The sequence below is a fragment of the Cebidichthys violaceus genome, unplaced genomic scaffold (assembly GCF_023349555.1).
Source record: "Cebidichthys violaceus isolate CVI_PGR_0920_01 unplaced genomic scaffold, fCebVio1.0.p SCAF_23, whole genome shotgun sequence".
Taxonomy (NCBI): Eukaryota; Metazoa; Chordata; class Actinopteri; order Perciformes; family Stichaeidae; genus Cebidichthys; species Cebidichthys violaceus.
In genome coordinates this window covers 3,655,810-3,673,113 of record NW_027176406.1, presented here as the reverse complement: position 1 = coordinate 3,673,113, position 17,304 = coordinate 3,655,810, and the positions used below count along the sequence as shown (strand labels likewise).

Genomic DNA, 17,304 nt, shown 5'->3' with positions numbered 1-17,304 from the left:
TATCTTTAATAAATAAATGGTTTCCATTCTCCCGTCAGATGAAGGTAGCATCTTATCCTTAGCTCTTATTTTGAAGGGGCACTCAAACCGAGGGCAACGCTAAAATGGAGGAAGGTGTTAAGAAAGCCTTTAGCTCATGGCAGAAAAAGTATTAAAGAAGTAGTAAAAGAAGTTATGCTGCAGACAATTTAGCTTTAGCTTTAAAAAACTTGGGTTTTTTAATCAGGGTGAAGAAATAAAAGTTTAAAAATCTAATTTGTTGTGTTTGTGTGGGCCAGTGCACACAAAACATATTGCTCTTCTCCAACACATGACTTTGTCTGCTTTCAGTGAGAGACAACAGTGATGTGAAACAAACTGCTAACAAGTAGTGGACAGAAGGAACAACCCCCCAAAGAGCAAAAGATTTACAGACTTCAACATAAGGGTCAATTACTACATGCACACACACAAAAACACACAAATTCTTTGCTTATTGATGAGATTGACTTCTTGTGCTTCCCTGCCAGCTGATGTGTGCAGGAGCTGATTAGATTGGTGATTTATGACTGGCCATGAATAATGGGTCTCTGAGCTCAGCTAGAATTGACCTGAGAGCTGAGAGCAGGTGCTGGGGATGCATGGTGAAAAGACAAATGGGTTAAGCGAGGTAAAGCGGGACAGAGGAAAAGGAGATGAATGGGAACATAAGAGCATTAGCCTGCTCCTGTACAGAAGCCTGGCTTTCCTGTGAAGCTCATCGTCTCATCCCAAAGCTGACCTGAGACCTGCCAACTTCACTCACCCCCCTCTGCTTTGTCAGGGCTGACAATGTCAACGCTCACCAAAGGGATGACAAACAGACTTAAAGTGAGGTATTAATAGTACGTAAATCACAAACAGGTCCCTGAGGATGTAATGCAATCCAACAACACTAATGAGTGACTGATTAACAGCTGTCCTATTAAAGTTGTCCCGTTCTTATCACCTGACATTTCACTTTAAATAAGTTAATAGCTTAACTTCCCCCCTGTAGCTAGCGTGAAATTGGCACTTAGAGCATCATGAGTCGTGGACATCTATTTAGGGTGTGACAATGAGTCAATCACTTTAGAAACACGCATGACTTCCTGCTACAATTAATTAGCATTGTGTAATGAAAAGTGGCTTTCGCCCAGCGGCAGCGGCGGGGCTGTTTGAATCAGACATCTTAGAGGGGCAACCATTGACTTCACGATTCAAGCTACGTGCTGCTGCGTTCGATGGCGGCAGCTCCACACACACACACACACACACACACAGACACACACACACGCACACACACACGCACGCACATGCTGCCAGGAAGGAGAGCACATAGACGCCAAATGCCGCTGCCAGCCGCAGTTGAATTTGTTTACTCTAGATAAGTCGAGACATCCTTTCCATCACAGAGACTAAATGCTGAGAAGATGATTTTGGCTGAGCTTGTGTAGAGGAAGAGGCGGGGACATCTGTACTATACAACACATGTGCATGCATCGTCACGATGCACAGAGCAACATATTCTAATTAAGGTTTTATTTAGATTAAGATGTTGACATGAACCCTTGATAATCTGCAACTGAGTCTCCCTGATGACATGAATGAATCACTTTGACACCAATGTTCTTGTTCACCTGTGGTGACTGGTCATGAGATTAAGCATTCTGATGCCTGCTGTCCCCTGTCTCTCTCTTTGCTATACATTACAATGTTTGGACTAGGATCATTTATTTCTCATGTGTTCATGTTTAATACATAGAAAAGAAATGATCCTAGTCCAAAAATTATATCTTTCGACAGACTCCTAAGAAAGAATACATTTAAAACCAAACTGGCTCAGAAAAACAGCCTTAGAAGTCAAAGATTTACTTTAATATAATACAATATAAAGAAAAAATAATAATGTGTTCACTTCAAGATCAAATTATACTGTAAAAAATATGTGAGAGAAGTTTGAGAGTGTGGAAGAAGGTGTGTATATTTTTGTCTAACCCTTCCGAGGTGACGCCTCTTTCTCAAAACAAAGATGTTTCTACACTGTACTTGTCATCGAGAGCTTGTCTAAATCAGGAAAAGGCATAAATAGTAGAGGGTGATGAGAAACATTTCAAAAGAGCCATAAAATACATATATTTATTTAAATTTAATAAATATAAAGAGTAATATTGCAAGTTTTTTATGGGGGATAACCTATGGAATACTTTTTGTTGAAATGCGTCGATAATCATATAATCCTGAGTTTGAGTTTGTTCATTTGGTCAAAAAGTAAAAGACGTACAATGGCATCATACAGTAACTTCTCAGTATCAGAGTATATGAGAGAAACTATAACATGCAACTAGTCAAAATAAGGTTAACAGGAATATCATTAAGAATGTCAAGAATGTCAAATGTCAAATCTGGGAAGAATGGAGTCTTGCAGGCCTAAAACGTAAATTTCTTGCTTCCCTGAAATGCACACCATGTACATGTACATTGTATCTTCTGTACAACATGTTGTCGTATTTATAACAACTGTATGTTTGTTGCCTAGAGGAGGTAATTCACTCACTGCTGTTAGGATGTTTTAGCAGATTCTTCCGGTTGTGGGACACCCAATCAACAAAATAAATACGAAATGTGTTGTTGGCAGACCCTGACCCTGTTTCTTTTGACAAACCCACGGGACATCATTCATATTAATATCCGGCCATGAATGACAGGGGACAAGGATCTCCCAAGCTATTATACTTCTGGGTAATAACTCAGTTTCAGTGCATAGCATCCATCAGACATCCTTCACTTTCATCTGACTGCACCATGGACACTATCACTCCATTGCCACTGTACTCGCCTTAAGGAGTAAAGCAGGCTGACTGAAGACCTCAGCTGCAGGAAGGGCCAAGGTTTATCAAACCACAATACTAAGAGTAAGAGTTGATACAGAGTTCAGCCTGAATTCATTAGTGATTCACAGAGAGTAGCAACATACATGTCAGTTTAAATGACAGATTAATAGGTGGAAATCAAGGTGTAAGCAGACAACAGTGCAGGGCAGACAGTAGGCATGCTGTCGACATAGGCCTCGGCACGGCAATGTCCTCAGACTGAAATATCTCGACAACTAATGGATGGATTGCCATGAAATTTGCTACAGACATTCCCCTCAGGATGAATTTTAATACCTTTGGCGATCCCTTCACTTTTGAACCAAATACCTGCAAAGACAAAGACATTTCCATCAGCCTCAGCTGTACTTCCGTGCTAATTAGTAAACATTATCACTCTAACAAGCTAAACTAAGATGAACATGGTAAACATTAACCACGATAGTATTGTTATTGTGCGAATGTTAGCGTGCTAATGTTGGCATTAAGCACAAGTATCCTCCAATTATCAGAATACAACATTTTTAGTAAGGATGCTTCGATAGCGATATCGGGCCAATACTGACTCAAATAGCTGGATTGGTGACAATGGGGCCGATCTTTTTATTTCAATTCTATGTTAAAGTACCAAATACATTATATACTTATGTTCAAGTTTTGACCAATTTGTTGCTGTATTTAAAAGGTTTGTACTTGAATTCCTGTTAATTTCTAAGATGTTTACCAAGTTGCTGGCGTACAATTTATTATTTTAATAATAAATACAAGTTATATATTATATTATAAATTGATATTTAAGTATTTACTTGTCAGCCTATTGTTTTAACAAGTGAAGAAATCAATGTGTAAGTCATGCCTGATGTTTCCTTACACGTAACATAATGATAGTAGTCTCTTCCACTCATACAGCTTATTCATTAAACACAACTCAATATCAGCCTATACCCAAAGCCCAGGTATCAGCATCAGTATAGAGACTGAAAAAGTCAGATCGGTGCATTTCAAAGTTGAAATTGTTTGGTATGTAGGTATGCCAAAAATTCACACACAGTAACTGCACTACTTAGAGAGCAAACAATTTCCCTGAACCATGAACTTTTAATATAAATCCATACTTGTATGTAACAAAACTGCTCCAAAGAATATGTAGTACGCTGCTTCCATTGTTTGCTGCTCTCAGTTAATGTTTTTTATTCAGAAACATACCCAGGCTCTTTCTTTGTTATTGGTGGTTGAGGTGTCTTCTCCATGAGCTGTCCTTTATTGAGGGCTTTGTTTAGTGTTTAGAGATCAAAACATGCCAGCGACTACAAAAAAAGATGAAATGGAGGCACAGAGAAATAGAGGAGGCAAGTGAATGCAAAGCTGCCAACATTAAGAATTGATTCACAGTTGCAGCCAACTTCAGCAGATGGTGAGTGAATGTAAACGGAACTGAGCAATCAAATTCCCTACAAACACTTAAAGGATGCAGAGAAGGGGAGCAAAGATGGAACAAGATGGAAAAGGCGCAAGAATACTGAAGGAGCCGAGAAGGAAACATACTGACTGACTGCAGAACAAAAAGAGCCCTTTTGCAGCAATATGTTCTCGCCTACGGTTACACTTGTTCCAATGCAAATTGAATCATCCAATCATGCTTGCCATGTCAACTGACAGGTCTGGTTGTGCAAAAATTGGATTTTGCTCACACTGATACTGGATCTAAACCCCAGAAATTCAAGACGGGAGGCTCATGTTGTCATCAACACGGTCTGGATGTCGTCCAGCAACGCAAAGACAAGAAAAGGAACAGAGTGAAAATAATGGAGGAACAGTATATCTAGTACAGACATATAGCAGTCTGATGTTCATGAAATCTGATTTTTATGATCTCTGAATGGAATACACCACAGCGCAAGCTAGAAAAAGATGAGTATAATCAAGAATTCTCTAAAGAAATAAACCTCACATTCTCCAAGCCGAGAGTACGGACTCCATAAATCGATTGATGCCTGAGGCAAATCCTTCAGGCCGCCTCCCAGCCATTGTGTACAGTATATACAACAACCAAATACAACCCTACATCACAGTAAAGACCACACAGTACTGTGCTTACATTTGCCTGGATCAAGATACGGACAGAGTGTAGTCTCTTCTTGTTTAGGGCTATGTATGGCTAAGAGATAAACACAAGTATCTAATGTAAGATGGAAAAATCATCTGCGGTCTCAGAGGCCACATTGTGTTGTATTCTACTATCCCATACATAAAAAGGTTTACCTGCTATCCAGCCAGCTTATATTGTGCTTGAAATTAAACATGTTTAAAGATTTTCATGAAACCAAGCCCCATTTTTTTCCACAATAGTCAGAGTCCCCATCAAGAGATCACATGGTTACACCTGATGCAGGGTGGAGCCTGGATAGGACACGCCCCTCTCAGGTGCAATCACTTCACCCAAATGAGAGGCTATATACTGCCTTGTTCTCTGTTATGCTTTCTATGTTTCATTTTTTACTGCCTCACCTCAGACATGTTAGCTTAAAACACACACACACACACACACACACACACACACACACACACGACACACACACACACACACACACACACACACACACACACACACACACACTAACTAACACACTAACAAACACACTAACAAACACACTAACACACACTTATTAAGACAACACTGTTTGGTTGCACTACACCTTCATTTTGTCTGTTGTACTCTGACAAAGTAGCTGCTCAATGGGATTTTGCTGTTGTATTAAACCACAATTGCTGTTTTCCTGGTAACCACGATCTTAAGCATTACAAGACAAAGCGAAAAAGAATAAATCATCCGGGTTAATGCACAAGACAGGTTCGCGGACCTCAGTGGGGAAATGTGTGTGTCTGCCCTGAGGGTTGACGCTTAGGGGGTATGAGAGCAGTGATGAGATCCAGAGACAAACGCACTGTGCCAGTCGAGGAAGCTGCTGCTGCTCTCCCCTACGGCCTGCACATACAATCACTAAGTCATTATCATTCTCAGAACAAACTCGTTTTTTATGTGGTCTTTATGTAAACGATCTGTCTTAAGGCTTCTTTAGGAGAGAGGCAGTTCCCTCGACTCCTAAAAACTGCATTCAAGACTGCCCTGTGCAGCAAAGGCCCAATCCAATAATAAACAGAAAAAACAAAACAAAATAGAAACAGCACAGAGCTATTTAAAGTCATGCCTTAAGCATTTCTGTCAAGTGAATCTTTTTTTTTTCTTCTTTCTTTTTCTTTTTTAGAGCCTCAAAGTGGTGGACGTACGGCTATCATCACGGCTACACTAGAAGCACGAGAGCATCTGTGCGCTCCTTTGGGCTTTTTCCTACCCATCACACTATGGTGGGCCACGGCTCTGATAATCCTGAGGCCTTGTGGCCATGGAAATCCACTCATGTATGAATGTTACTTTGTTTAAACATGACTCCAGGAGAAGAGACAGAGGACAGGACAGGACATGACTGTCCTGGGAGACAAATCATGTGTTGGTGATGTAACGGGGAAGAGAAAATCAACAGGGAGTCGCTGCTTTGTTGCCCAAAAATTATGGAAACAAGAGGAAGCTGACAGCTTGTATGTGGGGACCTCTGTATTGAAAATGTAATTGAGTTATGTAAATCCATCACTATCAAATCAACCTTTCTATGAAACAAGTAAACTGAGATTTTTGTATAAATATTTTTCAAGTCAATGTTGGGCTTTGTATTCATTGTACCTTTTAAAAATGGTTTCCCTTTTTGAATAATCTGCTGATTATTTCCTAAATTCATCAATTTTATCCACATTCAGTGGGCTCCTCTTTGTCCATCTCTACCTTTTGCTCACACTATTCATGTAGCTGCTGCTTGCACCTTTACAAAAAAGAGAGGATTTGCTTTTCTCGGTTTTATTTCATTGTAAATAATTTATACTTTTGCAGTTGGTCAGACAAAATAGAAAATTGGCAGACGTCCCTTTCGGCTCTGGGAACTTGTGGTGGCCGTTTGATTTATTGACTACCACAAATAAATGCAAAGCAATTATTACTAAATGATTAAAGAAAGCACTATTTAGAATCCTAATGGGATCATTTTATACTATATGGCAGAGGAGTTCAATTTCAAAGTAAAACATTTATCAAGATAAACTAATTTGAATGGAAAACTTTTTCTTAAACTATTAACTGATCAACTAATCATTTCAGCTCATTATTTAATCAGTGACCAGCGTTCAAAAAGTATAAATTAGTTTGGAATGAAAGTTACTTCCTCAAAGCTGAAATTATTAGGGACAGACAGACCTTCTGTTATTACTAAACCATCTGAGCCACACAATCTACAAAACCCATGGAAGTATTTCAGAAAATGATCTCTTATTAGAACGATAACACCTGTCATCGTGATCTTTTTGGTAAAATATGAACTCATGAATATATTTATTGGTTTTGTTGTATATTTAAAAACCTAAATCTAACCTTAATCCAGACTCTGCCTGCAACAAATCCTCAAAACCTACTCTAGTTATTTCCAAGGCTTCAGTAAAGCTCCAGTTAAATCTAGTGGTATGAGGTTTCCATAAGAGACTTAATAAACACTGAAAATGACCCTAGAGCATCTTAGTGCCTGGAGGAACATGTTGTATATGGAACAGTGGCTAAAAATAACCCGGTGCTAGCCTGTCTCTTTCTAGCTTTTTATTAGTGTCACCCCTTGTATTTGCTTATTAGCCTATTCTCTATGACATTTAAAGAGCCGCCACTCTGCTGGTTCACATGAGCCTAAAGAGTTTCAAAACACAGCACACTCAAGAAATGGACCACGCTGCTGGGGTTTACATGCTAACGTGACTAAATATTTGTATTAGCAAAGATGGAAATAACATCTAAGAAAATGCTTATAATAAGTTATACAGCCTAAAAACAACAAATTCCCCTTTTGTACTGAAAAAGAAATGCTCACGCTCAAAATGCATTTATCATGACCTAAATAATTAGCTCTATGACCCAATGGAGGTTGTGGCCTTTTGCACTATTGCAGGCAGTGGCAGGGAGGGCAAAAGAGGGTGGAGGGTCTACAACAGCTGACACAGAACTGATGAAATCAGTAACAGGGGCAGTTACATTTTTACACTTCATGCAATCCTTCCTGTCCTCAACTACTTTGGGATTCCGTTGCTTTGTGGTCCAGCTGTGTGTGTGTGTGTGTGTGTGTGTGTGTGTGTGTGTGTGTGTGTGTGTCTCTGTCTCAGTGTGTGGCAGAGTGTGGTAGCAAGGCGGTGACAGGGTGTCTGCCTCGGTCCTTGAACCTGGCTGCTCTGTTTTTCCGCCAGTGACAGAGAGCGAGCAGGACGTCGCCCGAGCATGGCTACCCCAGCTGGGCCAATCAGGCGTGAGCGCTTGTGGACGGATAAGCGCATTGCCTTCTGCCTGTGCAGCGCTGTGGCACAGATCCCCATCCCCATCCCTCTGCTGATCACTCCGATGTGTGCTTGTTCAGATAATGAAGGTGACTCTGTGTGTTTAATGAAATCTCTGCAGCCTTCTTCTCTGCACCTATGTTGATAGTGTTTCAGGGGATTACACAGTCACATAGCTGAACGCTGTGGATTTTAAACTTGAAACTGTGACTGCTATGGGTTTATGAAAGTGGAAACCGGTGAGAGTATTTTGGGCCTGAAGCTGATTTTTTTTTTTTTGGGTGTCACCTCACAAATATCCCACAGGTAGTAAGTGCTCAGGATGCTGTTGTCACCAGGCTGGAAAAGTCTGTTCAACAGCATTTAAACCATAATAACATAAAAATTCGGACTAATAAAGTTTTGATGGGGTTAGCAGTGCTGACAAGTTGACCCACTGAAAGTGCAACTAGGTGTATATATATTGAGCGTGTAAATTGAGACTACATTTCCAAGAAGCTTTTTGTAGAAATTGATTGAACCATTAACGCCTGTAAAGAAACTGTTACTTGAACCTTTTAGAAGTGGTGGGTGGGATGTAACTTATGGCACATTTCCACCAAGCAGTCCAGTTCAGTTCGTGACACATTAGAATGGCTATTTTAGTGTTTCATTTAGCAAAAGTTGTAGATGGGTCAATAGAACCACTGATTGGTTAGAGAGAGTCATCACTAGCGCATTACAGGACATTACATCACATTTTTAAATAGCCAAGCCATCATCAACCGAGACTTAGCTGAGCTGCTGAGTGCAGCTGAGAATCCCGCCTACCCAGAGGGGTTACTACCTGCAGTGGAAACAAGGCCTCTAGAAAATGACTGGTTCCCAAAGTGGGAGGAGTCTGTGATGACTTTTTAATCTTAAAATATTAACTTTCTACATTTTACGGATGTAATGGAGTTTAACTTGAGCGTTACTTCTGAACCATTTGGTGAAGTTCTGCACAAGAAGAGATGTTTCTTGTTTATTAGAACAGAGCAGTTAAGTTGTTTATTGTCTGAGGTTGTGGTGTTATTTCCAGCTGCTGCAGCTGCTATTGTGCGAAGTGACAAGTATTAGTGAAGTGATCAGTAAAACAGACCTGATGTTTTCAATAACGCTGCAACGATTCGTGGAATAATCAATTTTCACACATTACAAGTTATTTTTCAAGTGAGAATGTAAGGATGTCATTCTTTTCTTGGCCATTCTAGTTAATTGAAAGTCCTCGTGTTTTGGACTGTTGGTCAAATAAAACAAGCTATTTGAATCCGTCATCTTGGGCTCTGGTTTGATGGGCGTTTTCCAATATTTCATGACATTTTATAGACAAAAACGATTAATCAACCAACAGAGAGAATAATCAGCCGGTTAAACGATGATGAAAATAACTATGTTGCACTGCAAATGTTCACTAACAATTAGTAGAGAAATACAAAAGCCTATCTACCTGCCTACCTGCGCTCACTCTGCCCGTGCACTCATTGTGCATCACTGGAGTCTTCCACAAGGCTAGGCAGACCAGCCGTTGCTAGTTTGCCAGCGATAAGTTACTGCATCAAAGTCAATTTTCAATAAAAATTCCCAATACTTTCATGTTAGCTTGTAAGCCGTGAGTCCTAACAAAAGCCATACTTAAAACGCTTACACTTGCTGGTTTCTCCAAAGTTGCCTACCCCAGCTTGTACCTACTCTGACAACACAAGACAAACGTTAAACAGACATGAGTCACATGAGCACACAGTTAGCAGTGTAGAAGCCCAAATGTTACCTCACCACCACTGAACCCAGGACTGTGACTAAAACAAAGAGGGAGGTTGGGTCAATGGAGACTGACAGTGAATGAAAGGCATCTCTCTGCCTTCATTCCTGTCACGTTGTGAGTCCGCCCCTCCTGTGACCCAAGGGAAGTGGCATAAGACCTGTCACCCCGAATCACAGCCCGGCCCACGACAGCCAAGCTCATATGTAAATGTGTCAGCATGCGCAGATTTACGAGTATGACATATCAGTTTGAATATGCATGTTCAACACTGACTGGAGCGTAAACATCTCTGTACGTGTAGGGCTCAGTGCATTGGTGTGCATGTATGTGTGTGTATGAGTGTCCAGGCACACAGTAATACATACTGTCTGAGCTGATCCTGGTATGTTATAGTGACATCCCCGTTGGGAAGGAGCCTCACGACTCTTTCCATTTGCTGGACTGCCCATATCTCTTCATGAGTACAGGCTAGGTGAAAGTGACATCTGATTTCATCCACACTCAGTGGGGTTCTCTCTGTCTGTCTCTATATTTTTTGTCTTACTGCACGTGTCTCTGCTGCTTACATCTTCTCCAAGTGAAGATATAACTGTAGATTATATACACTTTTAAGTTAGTTGGCTAGTTAGTCAGACAAAAAAGGCAATTTCCCGTTGGGCTCTGGGAACACACAATGTCAATTAGTTATTTATGATAAATGTAAAGAAGTTATTGCATGATGAAAAAATCATGAGAATTATTCAAAGTAGGACCTCCAATTATGTCCAATATGTCACGTGATATAGGTAGAAAGTATTAAAATGATCAAGGTAAACTTATTTCAGTGGTAAATCAGCAACAAACTATTGTTTTAATTATAAATGTATCCCTCCATTATTGTTTCTGTTAATTGTTTGGTCTATTAAATGTCAGAAACTGATTTAAAAAAATGTTTATTGAAGCTTCTCAGTAATCAAAGCGACATCTTTAGATTGCTTATTTTGTCTGATCAAGAGTCTAAAACCCTAAATAATTCATTTTATACTGATATACTTTGAGAAGTTGAAAATGTTTGTTTCTTTGATTAATAAATAAGTTAAAATGATTAATCGGTTGTCAAAATTGTTGCCAACTAATTTCCTGTTAACCAGCCAATAAAATAATCACGTCAGCTCTAAAGGAAAATAAACTAAATAGAAGTGTGTGTGTGTGCTCTTACTTTGAGAACAACTTAAATGTGTGAAAGTAGAATATAAGTTATAATAAATAAATTGCATTTGTAATGTGGACAAATGTGTTGCACCACTATTCACATGCATCAGCAGTACTACACGGGTAACATGAATCACGGCGGTTTCTTTGTTAGTCAGAATCACACATTTGTCTTCTATTTTTAGCAAATTAAAGACTCGACTGTTGCTGCGTCACCGCAACACGTGCACCGACGCCACTGGAAACGCGCCTGTTCAGCGAAGGGTCAGGGCTGACTGCGAGGTTCGTTTTCACGAGGAGTCATTGTGAGTCACAGGGAGCACGACACAGCCCTCCCCTGTTCGTCCTCCGCTAATATTTGGAGTCTCCCCTAAAATATCAGGCGTTTAGAACACAAAGCATGCTCAACTGTACTCCTGTATAAAACTACAGTCATCTAGTACGTAACAGATTCATCAATATCACTTCAGCTGACTAAAGTAGGCAAATACATGAAGGTTAAAATCTAAAATTTCACACCGTGAAGCTCATAATTTCTAAATTTAATGAGAATTTAATGACTGTTTTAATCTTAACAATTATCTAAAGCCACTCGGGCACATCTCAGAAGCCCACTAATTATTTTCAAACCAATGCTATGGAACAAATTTCACTGTATTCGCTCAATCTTCTAGATGAAGCTATTCTCCCAGAAAATTACCAATTGCACATTCCATAAATAATTCTATCACATCGTCAAATTCATAAATTACATCTATACTGTACTTTTTAATGGCCCCATCAGTACAGCTGAACCAACATTTAAAAGAGAAGGAAATTAGCGAGTAAAAGTGGCTGCATTTGATGACCTCTAACAATTCTAATCACCCGGTAATTACAGAGAGAGCAAAGCGCCTTCCCTCTGCATTTACTTTAATATCGTTTACAGGAACTGGCAACCAGAAAATGCAGAATAGAGTACACAGTGTCAAGCGGAGGGAATCCAGACTAGTTGGCAGGCATGAAGACACAGTTTTCCCTCTGTGTGCTGCACTCTGAGGATTAAGGCTGGCAGTGTGCTCACGTCTGCTAAACAAGATATAGACATAATACCTTGATATTTCATGTTGCACAAAACCAGTTAGGGAAGGCTGCAGCAGTGAAGGATCTCCTACCATCTCTGCCGACTTCTCAACTCATCCACAACACTGCAGTTGCCAATCACTCGCATATACTTTTTTTTAGTAGTATAACATGTTGACTGTTTTGTGCTGCAAAACACCTGCTCCTCATATACAAGTGGGTATGTTTTTGATGTAGTGGCTAAAATCATAAAATTTACCTCTTACTGTACTGGCTCCACATCACACATTCTGAAGGGAAGAATTGGGAAAAACAGGAAGTGAATTACTCCAATTATTCAAAATAGCTGCCTATAAAGCATGTAATTGACTTAAACACATCCCGCAGACATTTCACTGGACAATTATGATAATTGTAAATGCCTGATTTAATTACAAGTATTTAACATAAAAACATTAAAATAACAGCATAGAGATAAATAATTTGATTCACATAATAATCTGGTGATATTTAGAGATTAAAGGGATTTAAATGGTGGAAATGAGGCAATTTAAGATTTAAAGCTATCATCTATGACTGATGCTGGTGAATACTGTATGTTACTGTATTGTGAACATCTGGATGAGAGTGGCAGCGCTTTTATATTGATCATATCTTGAATGGATTGGAACAAACATGATTTTAAACGAGATCATCTGCATCTTTACTTGGCAATAAGAACCCCTTTTATTTCCATTAATATTTCCATGTTAAAGTGTGAGATGAAACTATGATGCTCTATGCAAAGTCTCTGAAGGGTTGCAAGCAAATCTATTGCACTTTTAATTTAATATACAGTTATTGATTACAACCCCCAGGAGTATTATTCTAGCTTTTAACTGTGAATTGAAAGAGGAACAGAATAATAAATTCAACAGTATATGGCAATATTGATTTTCCTTTTATATTAATTAATTAAGAATTCAATATTATGGTATTTAAACCAAAGTGTCGTAAAGCTCTGTATCGAGCTCTTCATCAGGCCTAGACTGATAAAGGGAACCAGATTCTTTCATGATATGAAATGATTTTGATGGAACATGCCAAAGATTTGAGTTTGTGCTTTGCAGTAAAATGTAAATATGTGCATTGACTCAAGTGGGCTTCTGTACTTAAACACTCATTTTAGGTACTTGTTGTTACATTTCATGAAAGCGTAAGAGATTAAACCACCCAAATGAATTACAATTTGACCAACTACATCAGTAAAATGCTATACTTACTGAATGCATCAGTAATGGAAATTAAAAATGTATGATATATAATAGTATAATATACTTCAACTTACATTTGCTTAGCACATGGTCTAAATTTTATACTTTCACAATGCAATTTGTAAGTCAAGACACTAATTTGCTGCATTCACAACTCATAAAAAAGACATTTTGGGGTGCCTTTGCTTGGATTATCTCCTTTTGAAGAAACACAGTTGCAACATTTTTTGTTTTACGTATACAATTGAATGTGTTAAAAATCAATTTACCAACCAGCTAAGAGGCTACATTTCTCAGACTTTTCTAGGACATCTTCTAATCATTTAATAAGCATCCATGCACAATTTATTGCTTATATGTGCCAAGTCATGGTTTTTCTGGTAGCAATAGTGTTTCTTTCCAAGACTGTAATAATACAGGAAATGCTGTATATTTTAAGTGAAAAAAGGACAGCAGCACATTGGTCATGATACTAACTGAAGTGATGGGGCATTTCATTGCTGCCACACAGAATCTGCTCCTCATCTCTCTCTCTCTCTCTCTCTCTCTCTCTCTCTCTCTCTGGAGTGCACAGGGGTCGACTCCCCCTTCTCCCATATGGGTACAAGTTCCTCCTTCAATCCACAGAGAGTGAAATAATGGTCTTTGGGGGGATGCAGGAGTAACATGGTGGGAGAGGTATCGGGTGACAGAGATAGACTGCCTTGCAGAAATACTTTCACATATAGAAAATTGTATTTAAATCTATATGCAAGGCTGTGAAATGCCAAACTGCACTTACTAGATGGAAAGAAAGAAGGAATGGAGGTAGGTATGCTTCTACTGGCAGCTTACCAAAAAATACATTCTGAATAAATGCATAGCATCCATCCAAATGTTACATAGAAAGCAAGCACCATTCACTAGCACTCAGCTCTTTCAGTTGGAAATATCCCAAACCCATCACTATGACTTAACATATAGCGAGGGTTTTCTGAAGCACAGGGGAGAAACTCATTATGGTGGCTCATATTTGAGCCACTGCTGCTGTGGCGTTGACAAATGCTCCACACAGAAACCAATGTGGCATATTTCAAAGGCATCCAGCACAATGAAACGGTTTCTCATCATTGTGAATAATGCCGCTTGCTGACCAGGTTAACTCCTGAGTGGTGGGAGTGTTTCTTTTGATATACTGACTTAAAAAATGATGAGATAATCACTGAATCAGTGGTTATGTGTGGGGCTGTCAAAGCCATTGTTGGCACATTCTGCTGTAATAGAGGTAAAAGGGTGTTAGAGCTAGAGCACCGTGGGTATCGGCACAATCCTGAGTGTTTTTAGTTGCAAATAATTGTATGTTTAATTGGGCAATATTGTGACCTGGAATGGTAATTGTTAGTATTGTTATGTTCTTTTGGTAACTATTTAGTTTAAGTTATTCTGTGAACATAAAACCTTTACCATTGAATAAGCTGCTGTGATCAGCGCTTTTGTCATCCTATTTTAAAGAATTCAGCTATGTAGCTTTTGTTAATGTGACTCTAGTAAAAGACAACACTGTTACTACAAATCACCACAAAAATAAAAATGCATTGTTGGCAAAGCTTTTCTACACTTGTGAAATATATTCATCATTAATGAATCTCAAGAGTTTGCCAATAACGTCATTATAAAGTCTGCATGTACTTCCACTAATTTGAACAGCCCCCTCGGAATTTACCCGAATCCCGAGGTGAATCCCTGCACCGCCCATCTACACCATGTTCATGCTGAAATGATTTGAGAACAAAAGAGTATGAGAGATGGTTGTTCAGTCTATATACTTGATAGGCATAGATTTTTAATGGTAAAATTGCATTTGATTTGAAACTGGTGGGCAGCATATGGCCTCCAAATTAGAAGCTTCTACGCGCCGTTCACGTCAGCTTCGCAAAAGCACGTTTGTATGGAGAAGTTGCTCTCTTGTTGCTCACAGCTTGGCCCTGGCCAACGTGCTACACTTGCATAAAACCAAAGAAAATCCAGCGCAAATTCAAACAAAATTGAATCACAAAGATGCAACCGTCGTCTGTGCGTTATCGTGCCCAATCGTGCGCCCGTGACCCCCAACATTCACTCTCACCAGAGGTTCCGTTGGGTTCGAAATTAGCACATTAAGAACAAAGATTGAAATCATTACAATATTGGGAATTAAAAGACAAGATCTTACCGCTATGCGAGTCTGTGAAGATGCTATAATATGTAAGATGATCCTTTTTTGAGGGGAGGGGAGGGTCGTTTTGGACTTGATGAGGTCCAAACTTGAATCCCACCGTTGATGATCTGCTTCACTTCTCGGGAGGAACCAGCACGGTTTTTCACAAATGTCTTATTATCTCATAGCGTCACTACGTGTAAGCATTCTTTGTCCATAGCAGCCTCACTATTCTGTCTTCGGTCGAGGTACGTCGTTTAAACTATGTGGTCTGCTGCGTAAAACCGGTGCCAAAATTCCTGCGGGCCCGTTCCGTTACAACGATGCTAAACAATAGTCTGGTCATTTTGGCAGGGGCTGAACCTACGCCGCTGCCAAGAGCATTTGCATCGGCTAATTACAACCAAATCGTGAGAGCTAGTTTGTCCATATCTCCGTGACAAGCTCGAAAATTCGGTACTAAATATCGCTCACATGTGCCAGTTGGCTCCGGTATTGTCTTTCGGATCCCTCATCTTTTTCCTCTCCGCAGGAGGAGTGGACAGTGGAGTTGCCGATCTGTTGATAGCTGGAGGTCCACCCACATCCAGCGGTGTCTTTGTCTTGTATTTATCTTGACCGGGCTTTCCGACGTGTGCAACATACAGCCTGACGCTGACTAGATGGGGTCTCTTTGAGTGACAGATGGATTCTCTGACGGAAAGCTTGGCGACCCTTCTTTCAAGGGGAGCAGTAAAGCCGGATGTTGCGCGCACGCGTCTTTGACAGTGCGCGCCCCCGACAGGTCACACATCTTGGGTCCACAAACATCTGGCAAAAAAAAAAAGGGCAAGCCGATTTTTTTTAAACAAAACCTTTCCATAGTTTTTGTAGCTAATATTGCTATTACAGAGTATTCCTGATATATGTCCTTGTTTAAAATTATTTATTAAATATCTTAATCAAAACATTTTTTTATAAACTAATATTTGTATAGTATTGCTTAATGTAGGATTACTATGGTTTTGTAGTAATCTTATATTTATATTCTCAGAGTATACATACTGAAGCCTTTTTGTCTGTTACAGTGTATTGTTGCATAATCATTCTGAATGAGATTTTTAACTGCTAAGGTATAATTATATTATCATAATTATTGACTAATAGGTGGATAGTATTACTTGAAAATATAGGATTAATATGGTGTTGTTTTTAATCTGGTTTGTGGTACACAAAGCATACAGTCATATGTTACAGTGCAGTTCAAGATACTGTGAGTGGAACTAAAAGTAGTAAGAAATCATGTACTCAAGAAACCTAAAGAAAGGGAACACATATGGCTCACTTTGCAAATGGAAATAGCTAGTTCCTTCGAGTTTGCAGCTTGATTGTTTGGTCACAAATTCCTCCATCCCCCGCCCATTCTGCAGCCCCCTCAGGCGTCCGTCCATGTGCAGTCTCAATCAGTCTGTGCAGCTAAACTCTGAGATGGATTGACTTCTGGATCCTCTAAACTCTGCAGTGATTCAGTATTGTGGGTCCTTTAGGGGCCCTAGGGTGCAGGAGTCACAC

The 17,304-nt window shown here is 39.5% G+C and overlaps 1 protein-coding gene across 1 annotated transcript in view; it reads right to left on the bottom strand.

Annotated features, from left to right (window-relative positions):
- Nucleotides 1-16,457, bottom strand: part of gjc1 (gap junction protein gamma 1) — a 43,009-nt gene extending 26,552 nt beyond the window's left edge. Inside the window, exon 1 of the mRNA XM_068718898.1 lies at nucleotides 15,769-16,457. The gene's annotated coding sequence lies outside the window, so the exon portion shown is untranslated. The remainder of the gene's footprint in view (nucleotides 1-15,768) is intronic.
- Nucleotides 16,458-17,304: the final 847 nt, after the last annotated feature.